Genomic DNA, 13,388 nt, shown 5'->3' on the forward strand with positions numbered 1-13,388 from the left:
GAAATAGCCAAGTAATGGGGGACACTGGAATGGGTTGCTTTGGTGTGGGCGGGGCTTGGGGTGGGTGGACTTGGGCGGGGCTGTGTTGGCAGGGGGCGGGGTGAACTATGTGGGTGGGGCTCTGGGTTTGCACCCCCCTGCAAAAAATCCTGCGGGCTCCCTTGCTTCCATGTGCACTATACATCCAAGGATGCATGAGGGCATGCTGGTATAAAAGCAGCCATATGGGCAGCAAAACTTAGAACTTTCTTGCCATTAAAGATGCTCTGTCTTCACTGTGTCTTCTGTAGAGTTTTTGTTGAGTATGAAACTTGTTCAACTTCTTCAAGAAGATAAGTACTCTGTAGAGGATTTTCTTTCCATTTTTGAATAGAAATTGGTGAGAAATGTTTTCTGTGTCTAGGAGAAAAGGGTAGAGTCTGTGTGATTATCAGATATTGTATAAAGATTCCCATTCGACCTGTTCTGTTTTTGTCAAGGAGAGACCAACGTATGCACAAGCTTCTGGCTTCAGGATTTGCTTGTCATTTAACCCCAGCACTATTAGAAGTTAGCTTAATATCCCTTAACATTTTCTTGAGAATCTGTGGTTTGGAAAACCCATACCTGTCCTATTGATTCTGGTGCAAATTCCTTGGACATCCTGAAAAATCTACAAGAGAGACTTCAGACTAGATTCTGGCTCTAGCTGACCTCTGCCTACCAGCCTACATCAGATTATTCCATTATAGCCCTTTTTGATTCATCAGACTATCCAATCAAAGTTCTCAACTCCATCCTGGTTGCAGATCCTCCTGAGGAGATGACACTCAGGGCCAGGATTCTGATTCTTCCTGCTGAGAAGGGAGAGCCCTGTTGTACACTTTTGGAATGGCTGGATGTTGTCACTCAGATATTTGTTAGGGAAGAGGTACCAGGCTCAGTAATGTAAGTGCAAACATCTGATGCTTCTTATACTGTGGCTCTAGGGACAACAGAAAAGAAGCCACAAAAAAAAAAAAAAAAAAAAAATTAAATCTAATTCTCCACCTTCTACCACTTCTGTGAAAGAAGATAAAAAAGAATGGTTCTGTTTTACCAACAGGGTTTTCAAAGCCTTAAGATCATTATAGTTTTCATCTTCTGCTATTTCACATTTGAAAAAAACAGGACTCCCTGTCCCTCAGATAATGACTGCCAGTCAGAGGTAGCAGAGGAAGGCCTATACCATGCTACCCAGGTATCTTCTATGGCTTTTTTGGAATCAGACCTTGAGGAGAACATTTCCAAGGATTCTCCTGTAAAAGAGATTTCCTTTTTTGATGCAGTCACCAGAATTAAGGACATTCTCCAGTGGAAGGAAAAAAATATCAGACACACAAAGAGGTACTATGAGTTTCTTTAGGTGGATACTACCAAACCTTGTGCCATTCATGCTGTTATTGGCGCTCCAACTCTGCATGTGGTACTACAGATAGTCAGCCACCAACACTCAAAAAGCCTGATAGCCTTTATAAAGTACATCAGATCCATATATTTCTATTTCATAACCTGCTTGCAGACCTTGCTGCTGTGTCTTTGGCTGAAATCTCGTGTTCAAGGCAATTTACCACTACTAATCCAGCTCCATCTGACAAAGATGGAAGAACCTTTGATAGGTATGGGAAAAAGTTTAGAGTTCTTCTACTTTAGTCTTTATGACATTAAATAGTCAGGCTCATGTGGCCAAATTTCTGCTTGCAGGTTTTGCAGATATGTCTGAGACTGTTGCTGATTTATTGTCTTCTGAAGGAAAGTCTTCTGTACTTCATATGATTTCTTCAAAATCACAGTTTACCATGCATGCCTTTAAATGAGCAAATGATGTAGATGATGCAGTTCCTAGGTGGTTGCCACAGATTCTGTCAAGAGAAGATACACTTGGCTGACATAGCAAAATCTCCTGAGGATGTGAGGGTGCAAATTCTCAATGCTCGTTTGGATGAAGAAGTTTTATTTAGACATTCTTCAGCTCAGATTTTAAAACTCCATAATAAAACAGGAGAACTATTCTAAAGAGTTAAGCAGATTTTCCGGTCTCTCATTCCAAAATACAACAGGAATTACCTCCTGTAGTCTAGGGCCTTTTAAAAAAAAAAGGCAGTCCCAAAAAAAAAAAAATGCCAAGCAACAGTATAAGAAAAAGGGGATACAAAGAAGAGGGGAAAAAGAAGTAGAAGTGGAGCCCAACCTCTGTTCCACATCTTTAAAAATGCATACCTATTTTATCAGCCAAAACCCATTTCCTCCCCACCCTAGCCACTCACATAATCTAGCAATATGTTTCTTTCTCTTCCCTTTGGAATGAACTAACTTCAGATTTCTGGGTACTAGGTATAATTTAGAATGGATAAAGATGGTTCTGGAACTCTTTCCCTCCAAATTTAGGAGTCCCTACTCATCCACTAAATTAAACTCATTTGTTTATTTCATTCTTTTCCCATATGTTATCCCAAGTTGTCATACAACCAGTTCCAAAATCTCAACAGGGCAAATTATTTTATTTAAGAATTTTTCTAATATCCAAAAAGAAGGGAATGTGGAGACCTATTTTACATCTGTCTTTTCTCAGTCTGATCATAAGATTTCCACAATTCAAAATGCTCTGCCTTCAGACTGTTTTCTCCCCAAATCTCAGCTTTGTTTTCTGGTGATGCTGGATCTCAAAGATGCCAGTCATCATACTCCTATCCTCAGAAACTTGAGCTCTTATTTAATGTTCTATGTATCAGGTTTAAATTTTCAGTTCTCATCTTTACCCTTTGGCTTCCAGTTCCAAGGGCATTCACAGCATGTCCAGCATCAGCAATTGCTTACTACAGGTTACAAGGAATCCATATTTTCTCTACTTTATAGTTTCATAGGTGTGTACTAGGCTAATGACCACTGGGGTCTTTTAAAGCCTAGCCATGCATCCTAAATCTCTTAAGTTCTGGTGCATGGGAGATGAACCATTTAGAGGCTGCTTGTGCCCAATAGAGACGTAGGTGCCAAACCAGGGATGAATTTCCTGTTCCTATCCAATTGCCCAAGTTCCACTTGAATTGGGTTAGGGAAGAACCCTGCTTTATGTGGATGGTGAGCTCTTCCAGATAAGGGGTATTCTCAAATACCTATCTGTCCAGCTGGTCCTATTTATATCACAGGTAAGGTTTAAGACTTTAGAATAGGTAATTCTGGTGCAGTTTCTGATGTAAATATGCAAGAGGTTTATCAGGGTGGGGTCCAACAGTGCCTTTTATGCCAGCTATAGATCTGACCTCAACAGCCTGTAGGTGAGAGAATGCAGGAAAAGGACTTTGAGTCAGTCTACAGAGGGGATGTTACTTATCCCATGTATTATTTTAGTGAGGAGCTTATGTGGATATTACATTTTTTTGATGTTCTTGCTTGGGTACTTACCAGAGAGGACATTGTACTCAATTATAGATTTGAAGAATGCTGAATACAGTGGAACAATGACCTCCTTGGACCTAGATGCCATACCTTTGTTTATAAGTCGCACACCATGGAATGATTTCTTTGCTACTATAGGCATGTAATGGTAAAAGAAGGCGATTACTGTCTATGTGTGTCCCCAAGTTGCTGGTTACTGGATCGACTCTTAAGAGTGTGCTGTCAATATAAGAGTTACAAGGGATGTATATGACTAATGGGACTTAAAGCAGTTTAACTGCTTGTATCTTACTATCTATATCCACATAACAAAGCTAAAATCCGTTAGGGTGCCTTTTTCTTTTTTTTGCTCTTTTTATATGTTCGATGTTTGAAGACATCGACCATATGGTGTTTGATGTTTTCAACCGTCGATCTTATAATATAGACCCCCCCCCATAAATATAGATATTGCTGAACCAATTCATAGGTTCATAGGTGTGTACTAGGCTGATGGCCCTGGGGCCTTTATAAGCCTAGCCCAGATCGCTCCTGGCATTGTGCCACCCATCGTTAGTTCCCAGTACCTCTGTCAAGTGGAGTCACTGGAGTGATCCCCAGGGTGAACTTTATATTTTCCATCCACTCATCAAGATTTCACTTGAAGAGGCCTAGTGAGGTGTTCTGCTTGACATGTATGGGAAGTCTTTTCCAGAGCATGGGTAGTCCCTGGGTTATGAACCTGTCCCTCCAGCATGTTCTGCTGATTGTGGTAATGAGGTTGAGGTCTCAGGAGCATGTGGTGTGGTGGGATTGGGATTTCTTTAGATGTAGCATTTCTAACAGAGCTGGATCAGACATAGCTTTGTAAGTCAAGCAGAGATCACCTCTTAGTAGACGATATGAGACAGAGAATAGCTGGAGTTTTTTTGAGTCTGTCCATGTAGGACAAGTGTTTAAGGCCTAGAATCCTCTTTGTGAGTTACTTTTGTGGCCTTTCCAGCTGTTTCAGGTGTCTGCTGAGGTACATGCCAACTGGGGCATTATACCCTATGATTAGTCTAATGAGGGAAGAGTAGAGAGAAATGATGACCTCTTTCTTCCTGGATGCAAAACCCTTGGTAATGAGATGTGCCATATAGAAGGACTTTCTGACCACAGTGGCAATGTGGTGGTTGAAGGAGAGGTTGCTGTCAGCCTGTGTCCCCAGATCTCTTATACCACCTCCAGTGTTCAGTGGGCTCCCATCGATGTGATAATTAGTGGGAACTCTGAGTTTTTCCCAAAGGGGATGACACCTTTTTTGGCATTAAGTTTAAGGCAATGGTTTTGACACCAGTCATTGGTCTCAGTTTCTTTCTGTTGTTTAATTCGATTGCTACTTTTGGCTTTGTTTTGAAAGCTTCATTAATTTTGTATCCTGAAAAGATCTGAAACTGTCTCAAAATGTTCCACAGCACTGTAATGTCTCTTTCTGGTTTTGTCAGGTATAAAATCATATCATCTGCAAATAGAGACACCTTTTTTTAACTACCATACCAATTATGTCCTTGAATTTCTGAGTCCCTTATTTTCTTTGCCAATGGTTCTAAATGTAATACAAATAACAAAGGGGAAAGAGGACAACCTTGCCCTCATTCTATCTCTGCTTAAACAGAAACTATCAGAGAGGACCCCACTCACTTAATTTTTGCCTCTTGATTCCCTAATATATCCTCCTAATCAGTGAATATTATATTTTTCTCAGGAAATGCTTCTATTGCCTTGCTCATTAAGTCCCAGCACACTCTGTCAAATGCTTTCTCTGCATCAAGACCCACCAACAACAATGGTATGTTCTAACATTCTGCTTCCCTCTGCATTCCTGATGCATCAGACTATTCCTCTTTGAAAATATGGGGGCATGTAAACTCTGCTTATGTACATAAATAAGCAACATAGTCCAGTAACTCTTCAACTTTGCTATTCCACACAAAAAAAAAAAAATCTACAAATCTTAAATACAATTCTACTTTCTGACATAGTACATTCTCATTATTAAAAACATACTTTTTCTCCCATTGATGAAGAACTATGTTCGCTGAAAGTGTTGGTACACACAGTTGAAGAGTTACTGGACTACGTTGCTTATTTAAATAACACCACCGAATTCCTTGAATTTAAAATGAACCACTCTTATAGTGAAATAATTTTTCTAGATGTGCATTTAGAAAAGAAAATTGATAAAATAGAGGCAAGTATAGATAAGAAAAATGTACACGTGAATAGATATGTACATAGGCAGAGTCTACATGCCCCCCATATTTTTCAAAGAATAGTCAAAGCACAAATGTGCAGAGTCAGTAGACTGAATACAGATGATATACGGTTTAGTAAACAAATGAATGTGATGGTAGGTGAGTTTGTGAGTAGTGGCTATAGCTGTATGGAGGTACTAAAAATAGCGAATGATGTGAAACAAAGTAGAAGTGATGCTATGAAATCGATTTTTAAAGAAGGGGAAGTAGCCACAGCTGATGCAAATGAAAAAAATGATACAATTAGATATGTAACTACCTATAGTTTAAAAACAGAGCAAATAAAGAAAATTATACATAAGAATTGGTCTATACTCAAGGCAGCACCTGAATTACATACTATAATAGAGGCTAGACCCTTTTTTCATATAGAAATCTTAAGAGTTTAAACAGCAGGTTATACTGTAAAGATTTTAAGGATATAACAAAAGTAAGGGTGGGCAATAAACCTGATACATATGGGTGCATGTGGTGTAGTTGCTGTGAAGACATTATTAAGCACAGCAGTGACAAATTTGTCCAACCGGTGTCCAATAAGCAGTTTAAATTTAACTGTGTTGCTACCTGTAATAGTGTTTATGTGCTCTATCTTGCTACCTGTGAAAAATGTGATTCATTTTACACAGGAAAAAATACAAAGAAATTTAAAGAGTATATAACAGAGCAGAAGTCAGAAATAAGAAGAAATAATGAGAATAATGTGTTGTTTAAGTACATCTTGCATAATGGTGTGGATCATATCTTTAAATTCAGAGTGATAGACAGTGTACAAAAGGGACCTAGAGGTGGTGACTTTAATAATCTTTAAGAGAATAAAGAGTATGAGTGGATTGTCAGGTTCCATGCAGATTTAGAACCTGGTTTAAACAATGTAGTCAGTATTAAACCTGTACTTGTTAAAATACAACAGCAAAATTTGTAATGTATACCATTAAAGATGTTTTAGAAAAGTTTTCATTGATGGTATAGTGGGATTTGTTGGCTGTGGTCACGTTACCTTTTGGCTCCTTTTTAAATATATTGTAATGTGATATGTACTGTTTTAGCATTGAGGAAGGTTGTTTAACCGAAAGCTTTGCTGTATTAAAGTCTGTTTTTCCTGACGGTGGATTTGTGTCTTCATATGCTGGATCTTTACCATCTTTAGGTATTACAGCTACCACTGCTTTCTTCAAGGATGTTTGTACTTCTCCTCCTCTTAAAGTACTGTTACACAAAACCTTCCAGATCATTAACAGTTTTTCCCTCCTGGTTTCCAAACTTCCACAGGAATATCATCTATTCCTGGGGACTTTCTTGTAGATTGGTTATGCATCATAATTTTGATCTCATGTTTTCCTAGCCTAACCATTAATAATTGAGCCTCATCTACTTCTAACCTTGGCATATTTATTTCTTCCATAAACATTTCCATTTGTATCTTTTTTGATTTCCATATTTCTCTGCTTTATACAGACTTTCATAGTATTTCCAAAATATTTCTAATACCTCTACAGGATCTTTTGTTACCTTTCTTGTTATAAGGTCCCTATGCTTGGCAACAGCCCTTTGTACTTTCTGTTGCCTGATTCATTGTGCTGAAAGTCTTTGTGCTCTAGTGTTATCAAAAAACAGTTAACAGCAATCTTTCTAAACTCGTGTATTATCAAGGTAATCCCTTATTTTCTGCTTAGCATTCTGCAGTTGAGCTTTTTTTTTGTTCTGTGAAATTCCCCCCGTACTGCAATACTTTAACATTTGAAAGTCCCCCAAAATAATATTTGTTACTTGTTAACCATAGCTCCCTTTCTTTTGTTTCCACCCTATTTTTAAACTCCAACTTAATGTTATCACACTCCCTAGCTATATTTTCAGAAGTAATTTGTATCCTCTTGAATAGCTCCTGAATAATCTCTGCTACCCATTCTTAAAATTCATTTATTTTCAACAGATAGGTGGGACAGTGCCAGTGTCTCATTTTTATTTCATTATCCAGTGTTTTTATTTTTGTTATTACAGGCGCATGATCTGAAATATTTATTGGGTGTGTATCAAGATCTGCAATTAAATGAACATGTTTCTGTGAAATGTAAATTCTGCCTAGCCTAGCCCAGTTTTTATATTGTAAATTCACTCCAAACTCGTATTACTGAATTGGAATCTCCCATGCTAAATAGTTTCATAAAGTTCTTCAAAAATCTACCCTCTTTTGTTATACTTTCTTTTCTGGGCCTTCCAGGCACATCTTTACTGCTGCAAATCAAATTCCAGTCCCCATCTATAAGTAATATTCCTTGCTGGAAACTGATTAAGCTCCATTATAGCAGTTTTAGGTGGAATATAAATACATGCCAGTGGAATTCTCCTTCTTCCTTGGCAGTAGCCCCTTAGCGCTGCAAATCTGCCATTATTATCTTTCTTTATTCTCTTCCATCACTATTGGAGCTCCTCTTGCAATTAATATAAGTACTCCTCTTTTCCTTTTCCCAGATGTTCTGCTGAATAACTACCCTGAAAACCTTTCTCTATCAAATTCAGTTCTTTCCATATGTATTTACTGTACCATAACTATCTGCATTCTACATTTTTAATTATAGTTCACTATTCTTAATTTTTGTATTAATCTGTGAGCCCATTGAGATTTAAAAGCATTAGAGAAAGCATTACTGTACTAAAAAGTCATTATTCCTACATTTTTATGTACAACACTTTTGTTAAATGTCTACTTCCAGCCTTTGCGTTACATGCATACACTGTCTGCAAGGTTGAACTTTTATATAGTTATTTCTTGTCATATCCATTTGAGCCTATGCCATATCTTACACAACTTTTTGTTTTATTGAAAGCCCTCAAAAAAACCCAACCCCATTATTCCCCTAAAACCTATTAAATTTAATACTAGCACACAAAAGAATGTACATCTTCAAATATTGAAGTTTTACCCTCCTAATAGGAGCAAATGTCCCAAACTTACAGCCACACTCACAAACTTGAGTTAGCCTAAAAGGAAGGTTATCCATGCAGAGACACATGGTGCAGCCTGTGCTTCTACTAAGTGCTGACTGGTTTTGTTTTATCTTTATAGCTCTCCCAGCTGGGAAAACCCCTGAATGCTTTCAGAGAACATTATTTCCTAGCCAGACCTTTTCTTTTTTTCCTCCAGCCAATCACTCTCCAACATCTGTAACCAATTTCTCTTTATCAGACTGTCTCCATGGAGACATGAGAACTAGACAGTCAATTTCTCATTATTAGATTGTCTCCATGGAGACATGCGAAAACCAGGCAGTCAATTTCTCTTTATGAGGTTGTTTTCATAGCAACATAGGGGCCAGATACAGAATTGCTACTAAGCATACATTCATTTGCTAAAAAAATGCCTCATAATATTCACTATTCATTTTCATTTACTTGCTGTCTCTTAAAACTTGTTACTAAATCAATCTAAGGTTCTTATTCCAGTCATTCTCCCATGCAGGAATGAGAAAGAGCACATTATTTTTTCTTCTGTCATGCTCTTTTAGCCAGGCTTTTTTTTTACATTGCAGTACCTACATTTCTTAAAACTGAACAAGAAGAAAGAGAGAAGTGAGAAAGAAAGGAAAAAAAGAACAGCATCACATATTTACAACCCCCATTACATTTAAAATAACTGAGGACACTTTACTTTATAGCATGCAAAGAAAACCATATACCACAACAATAGTACTATTAAAATGTTTTCTTTACTTAGTTAACTTTCTTCCTTCTCTTCCCCTTCCCAAAGCATTTTTCCTGAAAATTAATGATATGAAGTAGGGCATATATTTTGGGTCTATATTAAAACACCAAACTTTCAAAATTTCGAGTGTTCTAATATCGACCCGTTTTCAGCGAACACCGAAAATATTGAAGAAACAGAAAACCAAATTTTTTCCTAGGGAAAAAAATCAGTTGTCCATTTCTGTTGCTTCGGTATTTTCAGCACTGTGGCGGAAAGTTACGGGTTGGGATCAGGTAAGTGTGTGATTGTGTGGAGTGACTGTTAGGGTGGGGTAGGTGAGTTAGGGTTAGGGCGCGGGTGAAGTGACTGTGCGATAGTGACAGACCTTAGGGTTAGGGTTTGCGTTAAGGTAAGTGGAAAGTTAATGGTGTATGTATAGTTTAGTGTAGGGTTAGGTGTAAACGTTTAGGTGTATGTGTGTGGATTGCTGTTTGTTTGGTGTGCTTTTGTTGTGTGTATATGTTTTGGAACAGAACATTTTTTCCCTAGGAAAAAATTCACTGCTCTGTATGTTCGATGTTTTAAATTTTCGATTAATAGGGTTTGATATTAGAACACTCAAAATTGTGAAACTTCGGTGTTCTAATATAGACCCTATATTTTAGAGTCCCCCACAAGTCCACAACAGATTCTGAAAAAGTCCAATATTTCCAGATTTTCTTGTTCTGTCATATTTCACAAATGTAATTATTGCATTGTAATCCCATATTAAGTTACTGATTTTATTTCTGTTCATCTCCGTCTCCCAAATCCCATCTCTGCTTCATTTCCAATGTACTCTTGATTCTTCTAGTCAAATCTTGTGCTCCCTTCCTTCTCTCCAACATTTTCCTTTGAAACAGTGGAAAAAATTTCACAGGTACAGTGTCTCTGTGGTCTTTATTACCAGAAGAACAAGAAGCATGATCTCCTTCTGTTTTACAGCTCACTTTTTGTTGGACAAACTTCTGTACTTCCTCCTTAGCATGTACTTCATCAAAAAATGATTTTGTCCCTCCAGGGAAGAATCCCTTGAAGACATCTAGGTACAGCAGTTTGAATCTCACACCTGCATCTCAACATTCCCGGTATAGTGGAATGAATTTACTCCTCTTCTCCCAGATGTACAATAAGTAAGCATTCTCTACAACCACTCTTCTGTCTCCCACTTTTAGTATTTGTCCTTCTGCCACAGTTTTGTCCGAATCAACTCTTGCTGATAGGATTGTATCTTTACTATTAAAGATTTAGGCTGCTTTCTAGTAGCCAGGTTCGAAGTATACACATGATGTGCATTTTCAACTAATAAATCCTGCTGTGGAGTACCAGTCAAGTTGCTTATTTGTGCTTCCATAAAATTAATGCAGTCTGTTCCTTCCAGCTTCTCTGGTATAGCTGAAAATCTCAGGTTTTTCCTACATGCTGTATCCTCTAATTGTATTATTTTTTGAAACATCTTTTTCTGAGCAGTCTGATAAGCAAGCCTTTTTTTCATTTCAACCTCTGATTTTTGCAGCTTTATTACCTCATCCGAATATCTGTTTAAAGCTTCTTCCATTTTTTCCAGACTTTTCTTGTTTGAGTTGATATACTCCATCAGTATTTCATTTATATTAACCAGATCACTGTACATTTGTCTTATATTTTCCTGTAGGTTACTGGAAGTCACGTCTGGCAGTTGCATTGCTTTTTGCTGAACAGCTGCAGAACTTTCCCCATTTAGTGTTTCTTCCTCACTTTTTGTAGCTGATTTTTTTCCAGGTTCTTTGTATTTTTTCCTGGCATCCATGCAGTACACTTACTAGCCAGTTACTGAAATTTACCCATAAACACAAAAGTCTACTGGCCTTCTCTATTGTGTTTCTGTTTTCACACTGTGAAAGCTAGAGTTAATCTGTAACTCAATGTGAAGTCATCTTGGAACTTTGAAGCAATCTTAATCCAGACATTTACCTTTCCCTCCCTCTTGCTCCCTCCTCTTTGTGTCCCTAAGTTTTTATTCTTAACTTGGAGTTTTTAAGAGGTCTTTAGCTAAGATCAGTTAAAAAAGTAAAAAAGAATTCTTGCGGTGACAGTGAATAACATCCAGCTAATTAGTGGGAAGAGCTGATAAATAGCATTCCTAATGTAACTGGAAATATTTAGTGGCATCTTTATCTAGCTGTAGTGCGTGTTTGACTTGCTGTTCTTTGCCTGTCTATTGCTGATCTCTGTCTGCAATTGATTTTGGGTTGAAGTTATTCAATATTTAAATTTGGTTACTTCTATTTTTTTTTTTATTTTTTCTTATATTGCATTTTGTTTTGTTTTAAGTTTTTGTTCTTTTGAAGTTTTAAGAGATCTTGGCTAGGATCAGTTAGAAAATTATTAGAAAATAATTATTTGCAGACAGTGAATAATACCCTGCTAATTATTGGGAGGATCTTGTTGGAAATAGATTCCTAATTTAAAATGGAAATAGAGGCTCTCATTTATCCTTAGGTCTTGCTTTGGACTTGCTGTTCTCTGCACCTGACTCATTGTAAATCTCTGTCTGTACTGGATTTTACTCCATCAACCCACCCTACTGGTGTCATACTTTTAAACTTGGTGGCTTTTAAGTTGCCTGCCCCTGCTATAATCCTGGATTTTGGGGTGCTCCTCCTAGTCCTGTCCTTCATCAGGTCATAATAGAGATCAGCTTGGAGAAGCCACCCCCACCCAGTCTTTTTAAAGTTGAATTGTATTCTCACTTTTCTCCTTTTCCCACTTACTAAAAATGGCATTTTATTCCAACTGCTTTTTGCTGTATCTGTGCTTCTTCCTACTTTATTCCTTTAGCTTTCTCCTGCAATATTCTTGAAGTTTTCAGTTGCATTTAATCTGCTGCTGATTAGTAGCCTGATCAAATTGTAACTTTGTTATTCTGATTCTCTTAGTTTTTGATTTCTTAAGCACTAGGTTTCAAAACTAGTTACCTTACATAAAGAAGGTTTGTGGTCTACACTCTTTTGGCAGGAGAGTTAGCTTAACCACCCTTATAAGTTGCGTATTGCTTGATTGAGAGGCTTTACTGTGTCTGCTATTCTTAGAGTTTCTTAATTTTGTTTTAGCACGCACTTAAGCTCCAGGCCAGTTATGGCTTTACATTAAGAAAGTTTGGCGGTCTACACTCTTGTGGGGAGTGAAGGGGTAGCCTCTACCCTTCTGAGTAGAGAGGGATTGCTATTGAAGGCTTTATTGTGCTTATTATTATCAGTGCCTTTCTTCTGATTTAAGTACTTGGGCTCCAAATCAGTTATTTTACATTAGGAAGATTTGTGGGTCATACACCTCTTGTGGCAGGAGAGGATAGCCTACACCTCTTCTGAGTTTGGGAATTGCTTTTGAAGGCTTATTGTGTCTATTATTCTAAAAGTGTCTTTATTCTGATTTTAAGGACTTGGGTTCCAAACCAGTTATTTTACATTAGGAAGGTTTCCAGTGCTCTACACATTTGTAGGCATTACTGTCTAGACCAATTTTTTAACTACCTAAAGTATCCAGTTTGCTCAAGTAGCTGAGCACTGCTCATCAAGTTCCTTGTCCAATATTGCCAAAGTTTTACTCCACTCCCCCTAGTAGATCAGTAGCCATGGATATGCACTTCCTGACTCTCTCTGTGGTCGGTCTTGTTGAGATAGGTGTTCTGAGGCATTGCAGCAATTGCCTTATGTGCACTGACAACCATTTATTCTTAATAAAACAGATACAGAGATACAGTATATGAAAGGTGTAAATACCCTTTAACACTAGAGGCAAAACTCTCTCATGCAATCATAACTAATCCTATAAAGGTTGTCAGTGACACTTGCATGATGCCTACTGCTTAGGGTAAAGACCCCACATATAAAACTACTTGTGCTAAGGCACTTAGAGGTAACCTTCTTAAAACACTAAGACCTCCTGCACAGTACAATCAAAGAAAGGGTCCTAAGTCATCATGTATACAGGCAAAC

This window comes from Protopterus annectens, chromosome 10.part0, assembly GCF_019279795.1.
Source record: "Protopterus annectens isolate FY-2018-M chromosome 10.part0, PAN1.0, whole genome shotgun sequence".
Lineage (NCBI taxonomy): Eukaryota > Metazoa > Chordata > Ceratodontiformes > Protopteridae > Protopterus > Protopterus annectens.